The sequence below is a fragment of the Gasterosteus aculeatus genome, chromosome 4, assembly GCF_964276395.1.
Source record: "Gasterosteus aculeatus chromosome 4, fGasAcu3.hap1.1, whole genome shotgun sequence".
In the NCBI taxonomy this organism is placed as follows: Eukaryota; Metazoa; Chordata; class Actinopteri; order Perciformes; family Gasterosteidae; genus Gasterosteus; species Gasterosteus aculeatus.
In genome coordinates this window covers 3,599,714-3,624,845 of record NC_135691.1, presented here as the reverse complement: position 1 = coordinate 3,624,845, position 25,132 = coordinate 3,599,714, and the positions used below count along the sequence as shown (strand labels likewise).

The 25,132-nt window shown below is 45.9% G+C and overlaps 2 long non-coding RNA genes across 2 annotated transcripts; one reads left to right on the top strand and one right to left on the bottom strand.

The window, feature by feature from the left end:
* Positions 1-547: 547 nt before the first annotated feature.
* Positions 548-24,444, bottom strand: LOC144406283 (uncharacterized). Its single transcript, XR_013467514.1, has 3 exons — positions 24,271-24,444; positions 7,804-7,987; positions 548-1,282 (listed from the first exon to the last, which is right to left on the bottom strand). It is a non-coding gene; the product is annotated as an uncharacterized LOC144406283 (long non-coding RNA).
* On the top strand, positions 1,952-7,287 carry LOC144406282 (uncharacterized). Its single transcript, XR_013467513.1, has 2 exons — positions 1,952-4,051; positions 6,570-7,287. It is a non-coding gene; the product is annotated as an uncharacterized LOC144406282 (long non-coding RNA).
* Positions 24,445-25,132: the final 688 nt, after the last annotated feature.

Sequence of the window (25,132 nt, the reverse complement as noted above, 5' to 3'; positions counted from 1 at the left end):
CAGTGACATAACGGAGGTGATGGGCGTCCCCGACAGACTGCTTGTGTTAAATATCTTAGCTTTGTTTGCCAGCATGCCAAGAACAGTCATTTAAGGCTAGTTACATTCTAATTGGAACAATACACTTCTTGGTATTTAGCCGAATGAGAAGTAGAAAAACCTAAAATGTTGAACTAATGATTGAGCCAAGTTTACAGTAACAGATCAGTTATTATATAAAAATTTACTTTTATTGAGAAACACTTCACAGCAATTTATCAAGCATGTGTTCAGATATTGTAACGCGCCGATGGCCCGAGAGGAAAAGTCAGTAGATGAAATATTATTACTTTTTAAATGTTTACTCTTCATGGGGTAAATATCAGCCACCTTGCTCTCTTTGTTTGAGCCTCTGTCTGACGGCTTGAACAGGCTGTGACTTTAACCGAGCTCGACCACTTAGCATAATACAATTCAGCCGACCGAGAACACAAGTCTATTTCTTTCTTGCTTGTCTGATTTTATAATTCAAATCAGACAAGCTGGAGCTCAAATCAGACAAGCTCGACTTGCTGAGTGTCTGATGGAGATAAGGGGAAATAACTAATGCTGAGGGACGCCATCCTTCAGCATGTCACACCCTGCGCTGCCCATATTAACAAGCTTCAATGAGCTGTTCTGAAACCGCCACTTCCCTCTTCAAGACCAGAGGACTTCCCGACATGTGACCTCGCTACGCGATCGCAACAAGCTTCTTTGAGACAACGCAAGCATGGTTACGTGGACAATGTAAACCTTATTACTTTACTTTTTGTATGATTTTGTAACATGAGGTAAATATTAAATAAAAGAGATGTCTCCACGTAGTGATTAGAATATCAAAACAATTCATGGAAGGCTTGAAATGCACTTATGGTAATTCGCTTTGGATGAAAGCATCAGCTCAATGACATGTAATGTAATTTTACAAGAATACAAAACAAAAAGACCTTCTCACACCAGGGATCGACGTGGCAATAACCCATTTTTTTCAATAAGGCTTTCAAATAAGTTCACATGAAGTAGGATGAATTCATTCATTCAATTGTAGATTGATTGCTGTTTACTCATTAACTATCACACACGTTTCTAAAATGTGCTTTAATGCAAAAACAAAACGCCAATCAATGCAAGAGCCTAAGCATTGTCATCGTGATTACCATATTCATGTATTCTGTGTTGTTGTTTGTTGTTCATTTAGGAGTTCCAATTAGTTGTTACCTCGGCAACCACAGCTCTTCTCCACGGAGACGTTTCTGGACGTCTGCAGTTAAAGACACAAACAACAAACGGGCTCATAAGAGTTCAGATCACATTCCCTCTGATAAGATATTGTTGCCATTAAAAGGAATATTAATGCTTTAAAAGAGCTGTATTTTACATTCAGAGCATTCGTGTAGCTTTTCAAAGATGTTAAGTAACATCTTTGCGCCGCTGAGCAGAGCAGGAAGTCACTTTCCCTCCGTGCGTCGTTCAAAGCCTCGTCCAAGGGTCACGCCGTGACAGTCACGCACTCCCGCCACACATCCGATTCCTCACGCCCAGAAATCGGACCGAGCCATGTTGGTTACCCCCCCCCACGTCGACGGTAGCGTCCACCCCGCGCGACAAAATGGCCGCACTGGGTGCACGTACAAATAGTGCATGTGAGCGTGTCACCGCGGTCGTCCAAATCGACAACGTAGCATCCGTCATCCGCTCAGCCAAACACTGTGAGCTCTCTCTCTCTGTAGTCTGCGCTGTTAGCACTGTTAGCGCCGTTAGCTGTAAGCCGCCAGCTCAGTTAGCATGTTGAGGACCATCGAGAGGTTCAAAAGGCTCCCAGTCTGCGTTTTTGCAGCTTTCGATATCAAAACCTTTTCCATGGAGGATGGCATGAGCGGATGCCAGATACAGTCATATTTTTAACCAAAATAGGTTGTTGTGTGTCAGGATCCGGGTCTCTCTCTCTCTCTTCCCCTCTGCCATATACATTCAGTGACACACTCATTTGCCCATTAGTCTCACCTCTGCACACACACCCACTTCTCACATAGCCTTCCCATCCACCTGCCGCTCATTTCAATCAGTGGCCGCGCCGTTTGCTGTTACACCTGTTTCTCGTCATGTCTAATCACCCTGTCTATATCTTGCATGTGTTCCCTTTGTGTCTTGTCGGATTATTCTTGTGAGTCAACCCTTCCCCTGTCCAGCAGCCTCAAGACCTTCTCTCTTTGCGCACAGCCAAGTCTTGCTCGTCCGGCCTCCAGCGTCGTGCCTCAGGGGCTGCATCCTGCGGGCTCCTGTCGAGCTTCGTTCTCCAAGGAGGAGATTCCCCTGTCCCGAGGATTACCTTTCGTTTTTCCTTTTGCCTAGCTGGTCTCCTAGAGAATACATTTTTGTTCTATGTTTTGCCGTCGAGCTCGGCTCGCTGTTTCTGTTGAACATTAAAACCCTTATTTTGTGACCTCCCTCTGCGCGTGGATCTTTGCCGCCCGTTACCGTGACCGAACGTGACAGAATAATCCGACCACACACTATGGATCCAGCGAGGGAGGAATCCTTTGCCACTGCCGTTGAGTTCCAGGGAGCTATGCTGGGTCGACACCAAGAGGAATTGTCGGCAGCCAGGCAGGCCGTTGAGAGCCTGGCCGCTCAGGTGAACGACCTCTCTATGCGCCTCACCCAGACCCGTTCCGAGTCTCCATTAACACTCTCTCACTCGTCGTCTTCGGAGCCTCGCATCAATAACCCCCCGTGTTACGCTGGAGAGCCGGCGGAATGCAGAGCATTCCTGACGCAGTGTGAGGTGGCCTTCTCTCTGCAACCGCGAACATATGCTGAAGACCAAGCCCGCATTGCCTACGTGATTTCCTTACTAACTGGGCGCGCCCGTGAATGGGGAACCTCAGTTTGGGAGGCTGGAGGTCCCTGCTGCAGACGCTTCCCCCTCTTCAAGGAGGAGATGATAAAGGTATTTGACCAGTCAGTCTTTGGACGCGAGGCATCGCGTCTCTTGACCACCATTCGTCAGGGGAAGAGGTCCGTTGCAGACTTCGCTATCGAGTTCCGAACTCTTTCCACTACCAGCGAATGGAACGAACCCGCCTTGGTGGCCCGTTTTTTAGAGGGGTTGAACATCGAACTCAAGGAGGAGATTTACGCTCGTGGGTCACCAGCCGACCTCGACACGCTGATCGAGCTGGCAATCCGCCTCGATCGGTGCTTTCAACAACGGCGACGAGCCCGCACTGCTGCCCCGACACCTCGAGAGTCATTTCCCCCTTTTGCTCCCGAACCTGAGCCCATGCAGCTGGGTGGCATCCACCTCCGGCCGGAGGAGAAACAACGCCGCCTCTCTAACAGACTCTGCCTTTACTGCGGTGCGGCGGGCCACTTTGCCGCTTCCTGTCCGGCAAAAGACAGAGCTCGCCAGTAGACAGAGGAGTACTGGCGAGCGCGGCGGTGTCTTCATCCTCACCCAGATCCCGCACCACTCTCCCCGCTGTTCTTCGGTGGGCTGGCTCATCTGCCTCCTGTCCGGCGCTGATTGACTCGGGGGCGGAGGGAAACTTCCTAGACGAGAGATGGGCGCAGGAACACAACATTCCCCTGGTGGATTTAGAAGAACGCACCACCATATTTTCTCTGGATGGTGGAACTCTAGCTGAGGTCCATCAGGTCACCAGTCCGGTGAGTCTGACTGTCTCCGGGAACCACCAAGAGACTATTTCTTTTTTTGTTTTTTGTTCCCCCTCTTCCCCCATGGTCTTAGGGCACCCCTGGCTTGTCCAGCACAATCCCCATATTAACTGGGTCAGGAGTACTATTTTGTCTTGGAGTCTTTCGTGTCATGGTAACTGCCTAGTGTCTGCCATCCCTGCCGTGTCTTCTGTCTCTGTGTTTCAGGAGGAGCCCGGTGATCTGACTGGCGTACCGGAGGAGTACCATGACTTGCGGGCGGTTTTCAGCCGTTCCCGGGCCGTCTCCCTGCCGCCTCACCGCCCTTATGACTGTAGTATTGACCTCCTCCCTGGCACCACGCCTCCCCGCGGTAGGCTATACTCCCTCTCACCACCCGAACGAGAAGCGTTAGAGAAATATCTCTCCGAGTCGCTGGAGGCTGGGATTATTGTTCCATCCTCTTCTCCTGCCGGTGCGGGGTTCTTCTTCGTGGAGAAGAAGGACGGGTCGTTGCGTCCTTGTATTGATTATCGGGGGTTAAACGACATAACGGTCAAGAATCGCTACCCCTTGCCCCTTATGTCATCAGGGTTCGAGATCCTACAGGGCGCTAGATTCTTCACTAAATTGGATCTGCGTAATGCGTACCATCTAGTTCGTATCAAACCGGGGGATGAGTGGAAGACCGCGTTCAATACCCATATTGGTCACTTTGAATACCGGGTCCTTCCCTTCGGATTGGCCAACGCCCCCGCCGTGTTTCAGGCACTGGTGAATGACGTCCTGCGCGACATGTTAAACATCTTCGTATTTGTTTATCTGGATGACATTCTAATCTTCTCACCCTCTCTCGAGTTACACGTCCAACACGTCCGTCGAGTCTTACAACGCCTACTCGAGAACCGCCTTTTCGTTAAGTCCGAGAAATGTGTCTTTCACTCGCGCTCGGTTACTTTCCTTGGGTCCGTGATCTCCGCTGGGGGAATCAGCATGGACCCCCAGAAGGTACGGGCGGTTCTCAATTGGCCAGCCCCGGAGTCTCGCGTTGCTCTCCAGCGGTTTTTAGGATTCGCTAATTTCTACAGGCGATTCATTCGCAATTTTAGTCAGGTGGCTGCCCCCCTGTCCGCACTCACGTCGACCAAGTCAAGGTTTTGTTGGTCAGAACCGGCACAGGAGGCTTTCAACCGTCTTAAAGGTTTATTCACCTCCGCGCCCATTTTAGTCACTCCGGACCCCGCAAGACAGTTTATTGTTGAGGTTGACGCCTCTGACGTAGGGGTTGGGGCTATTTTGTCGCAACGCTCCTCCCGTGACGATAAGATTCACCCGTGCGCCTTTTTTTCGCACCGGCTCTCACCCGCGGAGCGAAACTATGACGTCGGCAACCGGGAGCTCCTGGCTATCCGGTTGGCTCTGGGGGAGTGGCGGCATTGGCTAGAGGGGGCCAGCGTGCCATTCATTGTTTGGACCGACCACCGGAACCTCGAATACATTCGCTCCGCTAAAAGACTGAATGCACGGCAGGCCCGCTGGGCTTTATTTTTTGGCCGCTTCGACTTCTCCATCTCGTTTAGACCAGGTTCAAAGAATGTTAAGCCTGATGCCCTCTCCCGTCAGTTCGGCTCCACGGAGGATGCCTCAATCCAGGAGGGAATTGTTCCCCAACACTGTGTGGTCGGAGCGGTGGTCTGGGGAGTTGAACAGACCGTTAAGAGGGCCCTTGCGCACGCCATCAGACCTCCTACTGCCCCCGAGGGGAGGTTGTTCGTTCCCGAGAGCGCGCGAAAGTCCGTACTCGAGTGGGGCCATGCCTCTAAACTATTCGCGCACCCCGGCGTAAAGGGCACTTTAGCCGCTATCCGTCAAAGATTCTGGTGGCCCACCAGAGAGCGTGACATACGTAGTTTCGTTGCCTCTTGCCCTGTCTGCGCGCAAACTAAATCAAGCAACGCTCCGCCGGCGGGTCTCCTCAGACCCCTTCCCATCCCATCGCGCCCGTGGTCACACATCGCGTTAGACTTCGTTACCGGTCTCCCTCCATCCGCCGGCAACACAGTTATCCTGACGGTTGTCGATCGTTTTTCTAAGGCGGCCCATTTTATTCCACTTCCCAAATTACCGTCCGCCCGTGAGACCGCGCAGCTTATGGTCGATCATGTGTTTAAGATTCACGGCCTTCCCTCGGACATTGTGTCTGACAGAGGTCCCCAATTTGCCTCACTGTTTTGGAGGGAGTTCTGTCGACTGATTGGGGCTTCCCCCAGTCTGTCGTCCGGATTCCACCCGCAGACCAATGGGCAAGCCGAGCGGACCAACCAGATTCTCGGGCGCATGTTACGCAGTTTGATCTCTCAGACCCCGGCGTCCTGGGTAGATCAGATCTCCTGGGCCGAGTTCGCCCATAATTCTTTACCCTCCTCCGCAACCGGTCTGTCTCCTTTTGAGAGTTGCCTCGGCTATCAACCTCCACTCTTTTCGTCACAGGAGTCTGAGACTTCTGTCCCCTCCGTTCAAGCTTTTATTCAGAGATGCAAGCGCACTTGGAGGAGAGTGAGATCCGCTTTATGTCGCACCAGAACGCGCACTTGTAAGGCTGCCAACCGCCGCCGTGTAAAGGCACCCAGATACGTTTGTGGGCAGAAGGTGTGGCTCTCCACTCGCAATCTGCCCACACGCGAAGGCTCTCGGAAACTCATGTCTCGCTTTGTCGGTCCTTTTTCCATTGTTAAGGTTTTTAACCCGGTAACCGTCAAATTAAAGATGCTCGGTTCGTTACGTCGGATACACCCAGTATTTCACGTTTCGTGTCTCAAACCTGTCATTCGTGCACCCACCCGCCCCGCTCCCCCCCCCCCACCCATTGACGAGGTGGACTCTATTTATAGGGTTCGCAAACTTCTGGATGTTCGTCCCCGAGGGCGGGGCCGCCAGTTCTTGGTGGATTGGGAGGGGTACGGTCCTGAGGAGCGGCAGTGGATTCCGGCCCGGGACGTCCTGGACCGCTCGCTCATTGAGGACTTCTACCGGTCTCGCCAGACTCCTTCCTCGGAAGCGCCTGGGGGCGCTCGTTGAGGGAGGGGTACTGTCAGGATCCGGGTCTCTCTCTCTCTCTTCCCCTCTGCCATATACATTCAGTGACACACTCATTTGCCCATTAGTCTCACCTCTGCACACACACCCACTTCTCACATAGCCTTCCCATCCACCTGCCGCTCATTTCAATCAGTGGCCGCGCCGTTTGCTGTTACACCTGTTTCTCGTCATGTCTAATCACCCTGTCTATATCTTGCATGTGTTCCCTTTGTGTCTTGTCGGATTATTCTTGTGAGTCAACCCTTCCCCTGTCCAGCAGCCTCAAGACCTTCTCTCTTTGCGCACAGCCAAGTCTTGCTCGTCCGGCCTCCAGCGTCGTGCCTCAGGGGCTGCATCCTGCGGGCTCCTGTCGAGCTTCGTTCTCCAAGGAGGAGATTCCCCTGTCCCGAGGATTACCTTTCGTTTTTCCTTTTGCCTAGCTGGTCTCCTAGAGAATACATTTTTGTTCTATGTTTTGCCGTCGAGCTCGGCTCGCTGTTTCTGTTGAACATTAAAACCCTTATTTTGTGACCTCCCTCTGCGCGTGGATCTTTGCCGCCCGTTACCGTGACCGAACGTGACAGTTGTGTAATGTTTTTTTGATGATATAAAGAGGGATTTTGGTGATTCCAACCTGATGCGTATATGGTAAATGCTGATGTCTTGTGGGTAAAACAGTCACCAATGTAACTTTGCATTAAAATATTCAACAAATAAATTACATATGAACTCTACATGACTGTGCAAAATGTCTGGATCCTCCGACTCTGATAAAACCTCATTTGAACACAGTTACATGTTGCTTTTTCAATGGCTATTTCTCAGCCTATTGAATGCACCATACGGTCTTTACTGCATCAAAAATTGTTCAAGCTTTGACTTGCTAGATGATGTTGCACAGATCACATTACGGAGCAAACCGTAGGCGTATTTTGTCCATATCACATTAACTCACAAGAGGCTGCGGCGCCGCTCTCCCCCATAAAGGCACCGCCACTGTTTTAGTTACAACCTTGAGATGAAATAAATGGATCCCAGAGGAGTTACCGGAGGAGGGGTCGTTATCATTTTTGGCAATCCTCCCATCTCAACCCGAAGGCCCTCCTCCATATTCATCGGGGGTGATTATGTGATGTCCTCCGTCTGCCGTTAATCCTGAGCTGATGCAGGCCCACCAGGCAGGCGTCATGCAGGAGGGCGAGCAGACCTGACACTGTGACCAATTAGACGCCTCCGAGGTGAAGGGGAGAGAGAGAGAGAGAGAGGGAGAGAGAGAGAGAGAGAGGTGGGTTTTATTTTGTAGCCTATTTATGGAGTTCTCATTATGATAGCGATAATTGCTGAATATGAGTCTGCACTGAATTTCTAATACTCTTTTATAATACAATTTATTATATTCAGATCCAAAAAGCATAATTTTGAAATTATACAGTGCAAATCAAGCAGAAAAGAAGATTACAAAACCCATAGGAAACATGTTTATTTTCTTGTCATAAAGTGTACGCATAGCACAATTTAAAGCCCAATAAAGAGAGTTACATTTGGGTTTCTGTCAAAGCTTTAATTAGACAAAGTCAGTCAAATATTTATTTATATATATATTAAAATATTTTAACCCAAAAAACCCTAAAACTCTCTGCTTGCCGGTCAGTGTGAATATCTTTCCTGGACATAAAGAAGCTCATTAATTCCTACTTAGTATTCTGATGCATAAGTAGAAGTGATATCAGTCTTTTCAGCCAACTCCAAACAAAAATGCAAATTTCCTTAAATGTTGTGTGTGTTTAATGAATGACACAATTTGTATGAATTTAAATTATTTAAATAGTGTCAACAGTCACAGTTACCAATCATTATTTGTCTATTAATGCCCTTCATGCTGTTCAAGGGATTTTATTCAACCGTTTTTATTTAACATTTACTTCACTGGAGACAGCCTGGATCCGCGTATTGTTCCAATAGTTGTCGCCTACTTATAACACTGACTCAAATACGAAAGCAAGCGTTCATTCTGCCCGTTCAACCGAGGAGAGGAAATAAAAATAAACTTGTTCATGCTGCAGAAATACATTCATTTTGTCTCATTTGAAGAGTATTTCATGTTCAAATTAACTCCTTATGGTCAGGAGCGATGGATTGAAGAGGTTACCTGTCTCAGGTTATTGGAAAACAACATGTCTGCATCATATGTGAAGGGAAAAAACATCAGAATATTTTAGCTTGAAAATAGCAGCACGAGGAGACAAAAGGAAGACAAGCGGTAGAAAGGAGGTGGTGGTGGAGCAGAGGGGGGGTTAGACAGATGTGTCGCTGATCATATCACAGCTGCATCAGTTCCCTGCTGTTTGGACTGAAATGTGTATGAACACTAACACTCTTGGCTGCAAACATCCAATTGTAGAGCTGCAGAGCCAAATATTAGAGCTACAGCAGCAGAGAGGGATCACTCTGCATCAAATTAACGGCACCATAATTCATGTGCAACCCTGCTGCATTATTAAAGCCTCAGGGCCGCTTATGTGTGACAAGATCAATTATAGGCATGTTTTCTTATCCTGGGGTGTAATTAGTGGTGTAACCGTGGAAAGTACGATCTGAAAGTACTTTCTGTACATCGTAAATGGGCGTGAGACTGTCCCTCAAAATGAAAGTACAAGTCGGTTTACCACCAGCGATAGAAAAAAAAAAAGACATAAGTAAACTTCTTTAGCGTCATATTACAGTCGAATCCAAGATGCCGTCCTTCTGTGTCCTTCTGTCATTACACACATGAAAAAAATAAATGCCGGTTTGAAATAAAAACAATTTGGAAGATGTCCACGTTGAATCTGAATGCGTCGTTGTGTTTTGAATGTGTTTCATGAGATTGAATAAAAAGGTGATTTCACGGTGGATAAAACTAATGCAATCACACTTTGTCTATTGATGTGCATGACGCGATACGTTTCCCCCGGGACGTCGACATCGCAGGGTCCTTGAGTGACCAGGAGGAGAAAGAGAAAGGTGTTTGCTTTGAGGTTACAGTTTATTACATCGAGAGCACGGGGTGGGATTTTACCTGATTACACATTGTGCTCGATTAATTAGAGGTCACTACATACATATTAGTTCTATTTAATTGCTTGTGTGAAAAAAATAAAAAAATTCAAATATTCCTCGTCTAAGTTTCCTCGATGGAAAGAAGTAGTTACTCACATTTTCAGGGATAAAACCCACAACTTTTCCCAAAGTTCTAAAATGAGATTTCTCTGCCACTAATTGGTAATGATTGTGTTTCTACTTGTGTGTGCTAATTAGGATGTTCCATTATTTGAAATAGCGTCAAATCTGATCAAACCAGACTCACACAGTTCAGGTGCTAAAGATACAATGACGTTTTGTCTATTGACGTGTAAAAATCACTAATTCTCGTGTAAGGCTCAGGGTTACAACCCTGGTTGTAAACAAGTGTATGACACTATTACTCTACTTCTTTATTTATTTATTATCTCAGTAAATATGACATACACTTTATTTTCTCACCATCTGGTTTTAAGTTTTCAATACAGCAGGATGTTCACTTAGTAGACGATAAAGCACAGTTCACTTTAGACGCGTGCGGTAACCTCCATTCATGCGCTTGGCGACAGAGAAACTGCCGACACAAGAGGCTTCAAAACGTTGCTCCTCAAACCATTCGGTAAAATGCAACCGCTTCTGATATAAAGTCTACGGAGTCTTACGTTACCCGAAGGCCAATGTAGTTCTCTAAGCCTTCTAAAGAAGGGTTATTACGGCGAGGACGTCCTCTGCAACGCGGTTACCACGGCGATGCACCGACTGGGACGAGAAAAGAGGCATTCAGTTGGTTGCAATCAGCAACCCTGATTGGAGTTGAATTATTCCACTGATAACTAATTATTTTTCACTATAAAATAGTGCAGTCGATCGAAAACTCAACGTCCCCTTTGAAAGACAGATTCAATAATTCCGGCCTCCAGGGATTCAGCAGCCCATGAATGATAATCATTTGTGATTAACGCCGAGCCAACCCCCCCCCCCCCTCCCGCCTTTGACATCGACGTCAGGATTAGATTGCCAGTGTGAAGACACTAAACAACTCAATTAAAACTGCCGGAGTCCATCAGCGGACGGAGAGCAGAATTCAATATGCTGACTTCGCGGCGGGCAGATCCCGTCTGCGATAACGCGCTGTGGAAGACGCCGAGCGTCGGACGCCTCAGCACCAGTCGAGTTCGATCAGCGAGGCATTCACAGGACCACGGGTCTACCCTCTGCAGCACGGAGCTTCTGCTGCACAGAAAATAATCGCTGGCTTTGTAGAAAAGTGCCATCTTTAAATTTAAGTTCTATTATTAATGAGCTGTAAATTTCATTTAAAAGATGGTACCGACTCATTGTTTGGCCTCGCCACTAGTATTCCCGTCCCTTTCCCAGGACGCCCTCGGCACTCATTTCTCCCTGTGGCTCAGGAAGCGCCGTCTCTCACCTGCAGTTAGCGCTCGTTAGCGGTTTGCATGTGTGTAGCTTCTTTTTTCAGGTTCACCACCTTCCATTGTTTGTATACCTGCTTTTAAGTGTTTAAATCCATAACAAAGCAGTTGGCGCTGTCCAAATGCATGTAAGATAAAGTTCAAATAGGTGAAAGAAACAGAAAACATTTATTGTTTTTCCATTTTTGGGACTCGCTGATAACATTTGGGTTTTTTTTTGTGTTAAGTAGCCATGAAGCGACTAGTTTATCCTAGCATGGTGGAAACTGTGTCCCTTTGTTGTGGTTTTTTGTGGCCTCTTCACCTCCCTTTAAGAAAGGTATATTTAACCAGCTGTGTTTTGCAAGATTAAAAGCACCTTTTATTTAACACATTTTGACCTGCCGTAGCAGGAAAACTGCAGCTATAAATAACAACATTAATGGCCACAGTTACTTAGCTTAGCGCTGCTCTTAAACGAATGCCATTAGTTCCACCTGTGCTTCTCTTGCTGCGACAAGTCGGAGCGTCTGCCGTGACAATGGACTCGTTGTATTTGGCTTCGTGCTTTGCTAAAGGCTCTTTATCGGTAAAGAGGATTTAGAGTGCTGGGGCCCATCCTGCACGGGACGAGTAAACATGAACCTTTTTTTCATTTTACCTGGAGGTAAATACTTGTGGCTCTCATGTGAAATTTGCCACTTGCTGTTTTTTACATGCATCTTTTAGGTTGTTTTGTGGTGAAACTTCTTCCAGCCTGTGATGCCTCCTGTGTGTCGGCTGCATGTGTGAGTTGTTGTTGTTGTTGAGTGAACCCCGTGTGGTGAGGATGTTTGGTGGTGCATTGACCCCGCAGGGCTTTGATAGAGAAACCTTCTCTACACAATGAAGTACATTACCGATCCAGTGAGTCCCGTCTTAATAACGTAAATATACACGGAGGCGAAACGTGTGCAGGGAATGTTTGCTCCGGAACAAGTCTGCAGACGGCCCTCGGCGAGCAGCGTGACCCCCACCGAGCCGGGGAGGATGGGCCGACTGAGACCAAAACAGCAGCAGATTAGCAGAAAAAAAAAACAGGGGAGGGGACTTTGTACTGTTAAACTGACAAAGAGTAACGTAACACTTGTTTGTTTTAACCTCCATAATGGGTGGGTGGGGTCGACCGTGGGTGGGGTCGACCGTTATGCAAAGACAATGACAGGAAAAGTGCTGGAACCAGAGCAGATAAAACCCATCGTGAGTTTATTTGCATATAACATGTCGGCTGCTTAGAAGAAGGGTTGTAATGTTGGCACATTCTCAGTCTCAAGGAGAATAAACTTTCATGCTCTTTATTCAATGTAAGGCGATTGAGCATATTGTGTTCAGTGATACTTTAGATGGTGTTTAATTGTTCCTACAAAATTGCAACAGCAATTTGACTAAAGACATAAGATGATATAATTAAAACTACACGCTGGATGGAGAGATAAAGACCCAATTTACATGTCACCTTTCACGAGACTTTGCTATTTGCGGTTGAGTTGAGACATTTTCATCAGTGTTCATCAGCACACATTAAAACTAATATATCATCCGTCTGGATGGTTGGTTAGACAGCGTAGCGGTTGGATTCGATAAACAGTATGTGGGAGAAAAATGTAATTACTGATTGGAACAAAAGCCCGGCACAGCGGGGCGTCAGAACAGATTCTCTAATCGATCATAAAAAGGAGACAGAGGGAAGAAAACTTGTGAAAGTATTATTTCAGTCAGTTGTGATTAGATTGTGGATGATTGGAGGAAGGGTTTTAAGGTTTGAATCCTATTTCTTCCTGCTGCAGCAGTTGCACACATACAAAGACTGTTTTTTGGGAAGCAGAATTCCTCACCCTCCTTTTTTCGTTTTGTGTGGGTGAGAGGTCCATCCAGCGAGCTGTTGTGAAACCCTTTCTGTGTCATGACTCACAACTACTGTTCCTTATCCCTCCACAGAGGGTCGACTGAACGCTGTCGTTGGAGAAGTGGCCTCCACCCTTGAACTCGAGGAAAGCAGAAGTGAAAAGCGCAGTGAAGCTGATCCGCTGAGGTCAAACCAAAATATACAACGAGGACACGATCCGAGGCTGAAGACGTGAATCATCACAACAGGCCAGCAGGGGGGGGGACACGTCTACCGTCCACATGGCATGCCGCCTTCTCCTTCGCTCGGTGCACCAAAGCCGCAGGAGCTCCCGTTATCTCGTGGTTTTCGTTTGGCGTTTTAAGCGGGAACCGTAAATTCTCCCATTCTGTAGGAACATCCTCCCAACGGCCGCGGGGGACGTGGCCTCGTGTCCACCAGGGCGTGCGTGAGGGTTTATAGAAGTCAGTGCGATATTAATAAACCCAAAATGAGCAAGGACGGGCCCTGTGGAGCGCATCGCCCAGGCCGTTTGAAGCGGGACTCCGCGCTCGGTTCGCGGTCCCGGCGGTGAAGCTGGCGCGAGCAAACTACTTGTATACCAGGGGGTTCCACAGAGATTAATAGAATGTTTGGAGATGCTTTAGGAACAAGAGGTTCCTACAAACCTTCATTTGAGTAAATCATTTGCAACCAAATCAAGTTGTTTACGGGATGTTCAACCTCTGCTTCTTCATATTTTACTACCTGAATGTTCCTTCGCAGGGATTGTACGAAGGCAGTAAAGTAGCCCATGAATACGAGATACGAGCTTCCAGATAATTACAATCGCTCCTCAGCTTGGTGATTTATGGCGTGGTGTCGGTTCCAAACTGGCGTGCGCCCCAAATGGGCACTAAACCAGTAAACCTTGAAGGGATGTCGTTTTTTCCTGCCAGGTGCTTAGATGGGTCGCTAACGTTGTTAGCAGCTCTGATAACGCTAACGGCTGATCTGAACCAACAGAAAGGTCAGACAAACACAGATCGAAAGAGGATTGTAAAAATCCATTTACCAACTGCTTTAGGAAATCTGTTTATCTGAATAGTACTTGCTTCCGTATTTGGCTGTAACTGTGAGACTGTATTTCGTCCGTTTCTGGGACGTTTGAGGTGATGAGGTCTACCTCCCTTCCTGAACAATACAATAAAAGTCCAGCATTTTCCAGCAAGTCAGGGACACAATTACAGATGGATATCAGGGGTTTTGCTGAGCTCCACTTTGAGTTGTGCATTTTTTATTTCTACAGTTTTTCCATCCGAGCAGTGTCTTAAAAAAAATAATTGCTTGGTTCACGCTGTTTGGGTTTTTTCCACATGCGCTTGTATTTCACGTAAAGCCACAGAACATTACTGTGAGCCGGTGAATCTTGAAGTTTCTGCATGCTGAGGAATTAAATATGAGACCGATGTTTGGTTCAAAAATGTAATCGTATTGATTTATGTAACCTGGTTGAAAAAAAATAACTATGTTGCACTTTCGAGATTACGTTCAAGATTACTTTAAAATGTATTCTCCATTCAATCTTGCCTCAGTGGTTCAAACAGGGCTTCACATATTCTCTTTGGACCTTCACGGTCTCAGGAGGCCTCGAAATAGAAGCAGGACCCTGGAATTATTCAATCCAAGGCCCCTGAAATATGGATCACAGAACTGGTCGAGAGAGATTGCAATCTGCATGAATACACATGAAAGAGCAATTGCAGACGCACACACACACACACACACACACACATGTGCAAATGCCTACCAAGGTTCAGTTTGGAACAGATTAGAGAGCTTAGCAGTAAAAGATTGTGGTTTGTGTTTTGAATATGTATTTATTATTATTATTCAGGCTGCGTAACTTATCAAATAAATCAATGATGACTTTTTGTTTGTCTCGTTGGTGACGGCCCCGTGTTTGTTGGATCCATCCACCCCGGCCCCCCCGCACCCCCCTGCCTGCGCGGCCCTCGTTGCCCTTTGCACCATCTGACTTGTTTACACCAGCTGCCCTGAGAGTCTGACTGCTGTGGGTTTCTTATTTGAAAGCCTGCTGCACGTATAATATGTGAGCAGCTTTAGGCAGGATTGGTCATTTTCAACTTGCACATGACGGAATCAGACATTGAACTGCTGCAGAGTTGCATAAATTATGTCACCTTGTAAAAAAATGATAGATTGTCTGGCCCGACAGGTGTTTGCTGAAATCACAAGCATGAGAAGGTACAACCCTCCTTTGCAGAAAATGAGCCGCTGAGACGAGCAAAAGGAGTGTTTTCAAGGCGATCACACACTAAATCAAATACGCTCTTTAACGAATAAAAACACGACCGTGAGCAACAGAGACGAGGTTTGCTACAGCTGACGCGTTTGCACAGTCTCACTCGGACGGTGGCGGAGCGGAGCAGACGGAGGATGAGAAAGCAGCAGGTGTGCCTTATCAGCTTGATCTGCACCAGTTAACCCGGTCTGCGGCCCAGTCGCTCTCTAATGGAGGCGGTCGGCTGGCAGGTATTCTTCTCAGCCCCCACTCACTCTGCCTCATGTCGCTCCATAAGGGCTCATCTTATGATTGAAGAATCTGCAGGTTTTATTATGTTTTCATGGTGTTGAGCGAAATACTTCTTCTAGTGACCGGATAGCACATTATCCTTGTTACTTGAAGGCCTGTTGGTGAAATATTTGCATTAAACGGCTAGTTTAGGTTTACTTTACCGGGGGGGGGGACTTTGAATGTGTATGAGCCTTGTAGCGGCTTTCAGGGGACGACTGGTTGCAAAAGAAGTGTGAATTCTCTCTAGTTTCAAGTCTTTTTCAACACAGCATGATGTTCATTTAGTAAGTTATGCAGTTTAGGGTCCAGTAGAGCGTAAGTTAGGGTATGCTGTGGGGCGGGACTGCCTGGTGATTGACAGGTTTCTAACATAGGGGCACCCGTTGTCATTACTTCACCCACCCGTCCGCGGTCCGAATATGACGCTCTGTCATTTCAGACTCTCAGTCGGGAGAAAATCTTCAGGGCCGTTCTTTGCTCTTCATTGAAACTATTCAGTCACTCGGGCACAAGAACTAATACAGGCTAATAAAACATTAAATGCAATTAATCCTCATTTCATGATCAATCTGCAGTTTGTTATTTGGTCTATACCATCAATGGCGTATAAATATGACATGAATCACCTGTCAGTGTGATGCAATATAACGTAACAACAAAAACAGTACAAAAACGACCCCATGGTTGAACGTATACATTTACATCACATGACACATAGAAACCTTTTTGGACATTTTCATTCTAGAGAAAAAAGTTTGTTCACGTTTGGAAGAACACGGAGCTCGACTGGCAGTTTTCTGTGTTTCTTCACTTCATTCACATGTTCTCGCACACACACACACACACACGGAATCGCCTATGAAACTCCACTATCGACAATATTTTTATATATATATTGTTTGTTTTCTCAATCCAAGTGTGTCACAATACCAGAAAAAATGTTGTCCAACTAAGTAGATTTTCCTCTTGCTTAACCTGGTATTCTGTACGTGGACCAAGTAACATTCGCAGTACAAAAACTGCGTGGACCTGCTGGCACTGGTCAGCTTTTTGGGGTCTTGTCTCTTTTTTCTTCAAATAAAAGGTCTCATCCATTTTCATTGTACAACTCAGGGTTGCAATTAAAAATGCCATTATGCTGCGTAACAACCAAAACCAAAAGTCAACCAGATAGCCACACCTGTTTGCTTGTTTTGGCAGTTACTGTCAGAAATGCTCGTTAGCTGTGGGAGTCTCATTCATTGCGTCCAGCTCCCCGTGTTTTTCCTCGCCGTCTCACGCACACACACACACACACACGCAGGCCGACACACTGCGACAGCTGAAAGGAAAGGAGGCCGAGAGCCGCAGCGAATTCGCCCGGATTGCCGCGTAAGGCCCGGGTGAAAACCCAATTACTTGTGTCTGTGGGGGACGGGCGTGTTTGGCTCGTCGGCAGGAGAGCAGCCGGAGATTTAGGGGCTTTTGACGGCGCTCTGTGGCGCGGCTGCAAGGCATTCTGGGAAAGCTGCACCTGTCAGAGGACCACTGACAGCTTGTCGTGCTCTTGTAATACGGCCGTGCGTGATCCCTCCCATTAGCGGGCCAATGACACAGTTGACTTGCTGTCTACAGGAGACTCGCTCAGGGGCCTGTATGTGTGTGTGAAGGTGTGTGTGTGTGTGTGTGTGTGTGTGTTGGGGGCTCGGCGTGCTTTTACCAGCCCTGATGCTCCAGCATTAATGCTGCAACCTGATTCACACTGCTAGAAACTACGTGTCTTTGTGTTAAAAGGAAATCACAATTATAATTCGATAAAGAAAAGAACGTAGGTTTGAGTGCGGCACTTATAAACCATAGTCTCTGGTTTGAATTCCCTTTGAAGGAAAATCAGACCGAGGGAAGGCCCGTGAGTAGCATTTCTACGCCCACTTGCCCTTGAGCAAACCGACACGCTCTCCCTGCTCCGGGTGAGCGGATCAGGATCGGGCAGCAGAAGCCTCGGCCCGCCGTGTTTAGTGCGAGTCCTCTGTCTCCCGCCGGCTCCAGTGGAGAATGAAGAAAAGGGGGCCACAGCTGTAAGTGCTGCACATTCGTTTGTGTAAAGGACTTCGAAACACTGCACGGAGGACGGAGATGTCCCCTGGAAGTCCTCGACTCCCTGCGCGTGAAAATGACCCGATGGGACAAACAGGAGGAGCCTCCCGCATGTCTGTCTGTTGGGACAGCAGAGACCTCTGCGTGTGCTTGCATGGACCAGGCTGACCAAAGGAGAGTATTATGGGTATTTACCCCGTGTTTACATCGATTCCACGTTTCTCACTTCTCATCTGTCAGTCGACCTGTTCTCCCACCAAAGCGCTTCACGTTCTCAGACAAACCTCCGTCCTCCAAATAGTGGACGGACTGATTGACAGCTTCCCACACGCAACTCACACTGTCGTGTGAAATATGACGCCTTTGAACCCGGGAACAGGTTCGGTTGTGTTTTTTTCCCGCCCTCAAGCAGTCCCACTGGCTTTCAACCCCGACCACGATCGCCGCAAAATGCCCCCCTTCATTTTTCTTGTAAACCACTGAAAAGTTATGTTTACACTCCGTGGTCCACTCGCTGAAGTCCCCTCGCGGTCTGACGAAGGAGCGGCCTCGCTGCATGTGGGGCGTCCACACGGAGCCCACAGGGGTCCAGCACAGCTCACTGTGTGGACACACGCCACACCAGAAGGCGTATTTTAGGAGGTCTAGTGGTGCCAAACTGCCCGTCGGTTCGTTCTGTAGACTTGATTTCCTGAGTGGACTCTGCGAAGGTCGTCTGTGAACTCTGTGGCTGGATTGCGTCAACGAGAAGTGCAGGTGCAGCTCGGCCTGCGTCTCGCTTGTCTCTTTTTTTTTCCCTTTTGCGTTTTCTTTGTGCACAGCTTGAATAATCAGACATTGTGAGCGCTGGTCGCTCGTGCTGTAACGCAGCGGCGGGACAATCGGCGCCTTATGAGCCGTCTCGTATGCCATCGAGACGTGCTTTGTTTGCTATCACCATTCAGGACGGATGGACGACTCCTACAGTCAGATGACCTCTCACATTTGTTTCTCATCTCACATGCTGGAGAAAGAAGAAAAAATGAATTCTACCTGGTTAGACCGCAAACATGTTACTTGGGGGTCATTTTTCCACATTAGTGTGTGTGTGTGTATAATACATGCTGTATATTTACAAAGTGAGACATAATATTTAGGAAAATCCACAATATTTAGGGCTTCTGATTTTGTGTTCAGTTATTTTTTGCCTAAACCAGTTCTGGGGTCAGATTTCTCATCTGGTTTGTTCACCTCACTATTGATGTTGAATCTTTTCGGATTGCAAAAATGTATGTAATGTATGTATTTTACCTGAACAGTAAAATCAGTAAAACTTTAAGAAAAGGTCATTGCGTAACTACAGTTTTTTTTTTACCCTAATTTCCTGTTTTTTAGCCATTATTTCATATTATTCAAATTATTATTTATTAAAAGTCCATGTGCATAATTTATTTGTTTTTTTATCACAGCAAAATGTTGCAATAATAATAATGCAAGAATTATGTATGTCCATCGTTTTTTTTTATGTGACAAACATCAACAGTAAGGATAAAAAAACGATCTTCTTGCCTGACCTCTTGAGCTACGCAATAAAACCGTGTTTCCACAGAGGAGACCGGTAATCTGGCTGATTAGATCATAGCTCAGTGAAAGATAATAAAACAATTTCTGCAAACAATCAAGTAATAAAACCCCCAACTTCCTTCTCTGGTTTTATATTGAGTTTTTTTCCCTTCCCTACTCGCACATGCTGCATTATGGAGGCGTTGATTTGATTGTGTCGGAGGAATTGGGAGTTGGGGGCAATTCTGTTAATGCAGCTTTTATTCAACCGAGAGTTTAAATCAGATTTTCTTTACCAGTTTTAATCTGTACTATCCTGTCATCGTTTCATTAAAAACTCATACGCAAACTATTCTGCCATGAGAGCCTTTTGTCTTGTAAAATATTCATTTTAATTGACAAAAAGTACAGTTTGAATCAGGAATCAGGAAACATTTATTGCCAAAATATGTCAAACATACAAGGAATGTGTCTTGGCGGTTGTTGCGTGACAGTAGACAGTGTAACAATAGACAACAAGACAGCAGTCCACAAGTAATAAAATAAAGTAAAATGAAATGCTAATGCAATGGGTTAGTAGAATAAGGCTATGGGTTAGTACAAAACAAGAGAATAAAGTTAGTTGGTATGCATGTCTAAATAAATCAGCACTAAAGAGGAACATAAGGACAAGAAGATGAGAGAAACATAAGAAACCTCTCATCCATCTCATTTTCGTGAGCAGTTCAACAGCTTCGGCCTCTCCCTGCTCTGTCTACTCTGATAGAAAGCTCACAGGCCATATGCCCCGGTTTTTGCTTCCTGCACAACCACATGAACTCACACTTGACGTATCCAACACACACACACACACACACACACACATCTCATACATATCACCCACAGGTCTGTGGAATACATCACCAGATGGTGTGATGGGGGAACATGGTGGATTTTGACTCAGGAGCCAGATTGCTTCCTCTGAATTCAGTTTCCATCAGATGTAAATCATTTCAGGCTCCGTGGAGTCTTAGTTTCACATTGGTTTTCACCACCAGCCTTGTATGGAAACAAGAAGTAGTGAGCATGTCGTTATTTTATGTAAAGCCTCTATTAAATGTGCACGCAAGTCACAAGCGTGGACGGGCTGTGACCGTTAAAAGGGCTTGTTACCCTGGAAAAAGGATTATGTGTCTCCATTATTGTAGTGGTGCTTATTGACTGGTACAACATCTCTGCGGTCAGGATGTTGGTAAAGGCAATTAGCACTCAACCTCCTTCATAATGATGTCCTGCTGCTGTCCGTTAATGACACGACGCCTCATCCCCTGAGGTTTTACCTTAAGTGGAATTTAATCAAGTAATTTATCTATTATGTGTATCAAAACCTACTCCAGCTTATTAATGTGTCCTCGCTGAACAAAATATTTAGCTAATTAAATTAAAGAGATGCAACTCATGAGGATGATTAAATTGCTTATTTATGAGCGCATCTGCATTATTAAAAGGTTTGCCGTGACAAACTTTGGTCAGCAAAAAACAAACAAAAAACGAGTAGGCTATGTTTCATGAATATCATTAATATCAGCCTCGTATTTTGCTCTCGGAAACGCAAAATCACACAATCGCTAACGGTGTGAAATGATTGGGTTTAGGCAACCAAACTATTTTGGTTGGATTAGATAAAAGGTCGTGCTTCATGTTGAAATAATAGCGCAACAACGTAGCGCAACAACGTAGCTCAACAACGTAGCATGTCAGCGTATCAGTATTACGTAGCGTAATAACCGTAACAATGTCAGCATCAATACATTTAAAAAAAACCTTCCCTCATAGTTCTTTAATTTCCTAACCTTAGCTAACAGCGCTAAGAAGTCATTGTTTTGACTGAAGTCATAATGGAAAAAAGCTCGTCGCTCAAAGCTCAGCTTTCTTTGGCTTTCTGCAGTCTGTACGATCTCTTCACTTCAGTTTGGGGGAAACCTCCATTCTTGAGAATGAAGCGCCGTTTCTTAATGTAACGAGACGCAGTCTTTGTGACGGAGGCACCTCGATGCTTCTGTGGAACCGCTGCCAGCCACAAGCAGACTGTATCTGTGAACACTGCGTTGTTGTTCCAGTGCGAAAGCCACTGTCCCAGACCCAAATGGGTTAAATGCAAATCACGTTAGCATGTTGCACCACAATGGTGCCTCACATTGAACATGATTCTCAGAAATACAGTTCAGACAATGCTGAATGGGCTGTGGTTATAGGCAGTGCCAACACTAACTACCAGCTGAGCCGTAAAGCATACATGTATTGTTTATAAACCATTAACAGAATTACAAGTTTAAAAAAACCTGTATGTCGTTAACTTGATTGTGTAACTGAATTAAGGTTCCTGAATCTGAGCCAGTGTGTAAAATTTAAAAAAAAGCTGCTGATGGACTGAAAAACACAAAGGAAAAGAGAATAATCATTGCCTCTGTAGCAGTGAACACGCTCGTCTTTTTCTCAGCCGGAACCAAACCTGCAACATTTACAGAAATTCTGGAGTTGTGTTTGGGTAAAAGAGATAAACAAGTGAGACTTTGAATAAAAACCTAAAGCTGTGGCGCAGGTGGCTGCAGGCTACAGCGCTGCACTGCAACGCTCTCTTTTGTATTTTCTTCGCATTTTCCCCGTTACTATTTCTCCTAACAAAGACATTAAAAAGTTCTAATCTTGAAAAACAAAAGTTTTCCCCAAAGTCACGACCGATGCACATGCTATAAAACTTTGGCTTTCTTAAAGACCTGCTCATGTAGTCTAGTGCATTACCCTAAAAGGCCCATAATGTCAGCATACCCCGGCTGCATAGCATTCCTACAAAGCACACAATTTTCCAGCACCTGGTACAAGGCCGAGCCCACTTTAGGCAATAATTGTATATTGGTTGTTGAGGGGAAGGAAGTGGCCCGCTGTGAATCACCACCTCTGAAGAGGTTGACAGAGCAATCTTCTCCGAAATGCGTCGGAGGAGCGCCGGAGCACGATCGGAGAGAGGCAGGGGAGGAAAGAACAGAGGAGAACGGCTCGCAAATGTCGCAGAGCAGTTGTGCATCCTTCACGTCGGGGAGCCGACGCCCGAGTCCGGCAGCCCCCCCCCCGCCCCCCAGGGGGGCTTTTGTTTAGGCAACAACATTCATCCATTAGAAGTGAGGGCCTCAGCAAAACTACGAAAGCGTTTTCCTGCTTTAGGTGCCAAGAGCAGATATTCCAGGAAAACAAATGAAATACGTTAAATGTTCATAGTAACCTTTATCTAATAATAATTAATAACATAGCCAAAGTACATTTTTGCTTCCACAACCCGCCAGACTACCAACATCTGATTTTACTATGAGATAAGAAACTAAAGAATCTTTAAAAGTCGAGGTTGAAGGCAGCAGGGGGGGATTGAAGGGAAGAGAGAACATTTTATGGATTTTAACATGTGGTTGATAATAAATGATTTTCTTGACAGCCCTTTAAAAGCTCCCACAGCTCATGAGCGGGTCATGACAGCGGTTTCAGTCTTTTCTTTAAACATCTCATTTAAGCTTAATTCAGTTTGACTTTGCAAGGGAAGGAAGTTATTTCATTCTTGTGCAAATGGAACAAAATAATTTAGTCTCATTCAACGGTCATTTACGGTTTTATTTTAAGGATTTAGTTGATTCCTTCAACAAAGATTGAATGCCACATTAAAATAATCTTAATTATGGACGTTACATGTAAGCAATTTATGGTAGTCATTGCAGCTACATGTGGAAAATAACAGCTGAAGCATTTGTGATTGATTTCAATTTCTCCTTCCAGCTCACACTCCGCTTACAGTATTTTTACAAGCGAAGCTGTGTTTCCAGCTTCTGAAGTACAAAGAGCCCCTTGTTTCATCCGACTTCTTTTTTTTTTTCAACGGCAAAGAAGCTTTATGATGCGTTTTATGGATTCAATACACTTTACCTGACGTTTATGAGAAAGTGTTACCGCGTATGACTCCAGCTTACCCTCCTCTAACCTCCTGCAAGGCACCGGTCATTAAGTCAGCAAATTAGTCCAAGTGGAAGGCAGAGAAGAAGAGTGAGGAGCCTCGGCTCAGAGTGCGGTGACCTCTGACCTCCTTGGCCGGTGCACACTTGAGTGAGCGTGTGTGTGACTGTGTGCGACAGCGAGGGGTTAACCAAAGAATGCATGAAGTCTGCTGGTTCCTCGGATAATTGAGCCATTTGTTGCAAGGTCACTGCAGAGCAAACCCCCGACTCCCCCCTCCCCGACTCCCCCCTCTCCCGACCCCCTCGCGTTACCAACAGCCTTGACCGGAGTAGCAGAGTCCGGCTTATTGTCAGAAAATCTGGAAGAAAACGGTGTGGACCTGTTTTGGTCATTTCTCCATCCACACCCTCGACATTCTGATGGTGATGCACCAAGGAATATAAAATGCATGAATTTATTTGCCTCGGAGGATTTTTACTTGGAAAGACTGAGCAGCACATATGCAGAAAAGGTTTATTTGGAAGGACCTGCTGAACGGTTGCTCTGTCGTATCAGTCGGCGACTCACAGCAGAAGCCCAGACGTCTTATTTATGAAGACATGTTAGCGTTAAATACTCCTGAAAGCATCGTTAGTCAATGTGTTTATAGTCACACTGAATCAAAAAGGTAGAAACCATGTGGCAGGTTGATTGAAATGATCACACTGAATCTCAGCCCTCCCCTTATGACTATTATAGAATTCTTATTTGAAAGTATCTTGAATCATTTGAAGATTTTCTTGGAACATTGAGTTTTTTTTTACTAAACCAGGAGAAGTGGACCAACTTTGTTGAATTATACTATATAGCAGTTTCCGTAAAAATGCTTTCAGCATTTGTCGGTTTATGACATGCTATCTACATTCAAAGTGACACATCTAATTAACTGGAACACTTCTTATTTCTTCAATCAAGTAATCAGATATCTGAGCGAGTAGTCTCACCTGCAAAGTGTCAATCCGGTTAAAATGATTGCAAATCGATTCAGACGTCCCGTGTTCCCCGGCGAGTCTTTGCATCAGATTACAACGAGAGGGAAACGCAACTAGCAGACGGCCCGCAGAGACCTCGCTCTGATTGACTTCACGGCCTCCACAAACACAAACCGCAGCCTCAGCTGGGACGGTGTCGCCTCCACAGAGCCGGTAAAACGACCCCGACGAGCTTCCCTTTATTTGGTTGACTTCCCAGAATCCTCTTTGCTGGCGCGTTCTCCCCACCGTCATAGGCGGGCGGTTCGGGTGCCGCGGTGATTTAGGAGAGAATTACACACGAAGCAACCAATCCAAAGCTTTTCTATCCTGATAAAAAGTTAAATCTTTAAAGCAAACCTCCAATTAAGTATTATTCAAATTCACTCATTTATTTTTTAAATGTTATTATATGGTGTTTTTGGTAACTTTTTGGTTAAACTGGAAAAACTGTCAATTCTAATTATGTGTATAATTAAAAGTTACTGTGTGGAACTTCAAACCGGCTTCTATATTCAAGTAAACAAACCCATCGGGGAGAAGACTGTGTGTTTCCATATAGTCAGTCAGTGTGTTTACATGAGGGTATAATTGGAATCTTTTCTTAGTGGGACTATGCTGTCTTTCGGGGGAAGGTGCTATTATCCCAAGATACATGGCAGTGAATAAATCGAATCATTGGCCGAAAGCATGTCCCATCCGATACGATAGGTGGCGCTGTTTTCATTACAACTAGTTGTGATACAGCCATTTCCGCTTGACCTCTTCACCACTACCAACAACAACCAACAACAACATCAACATTAGGAGAAAGATGGCGAGCGGAGAGCAAGGT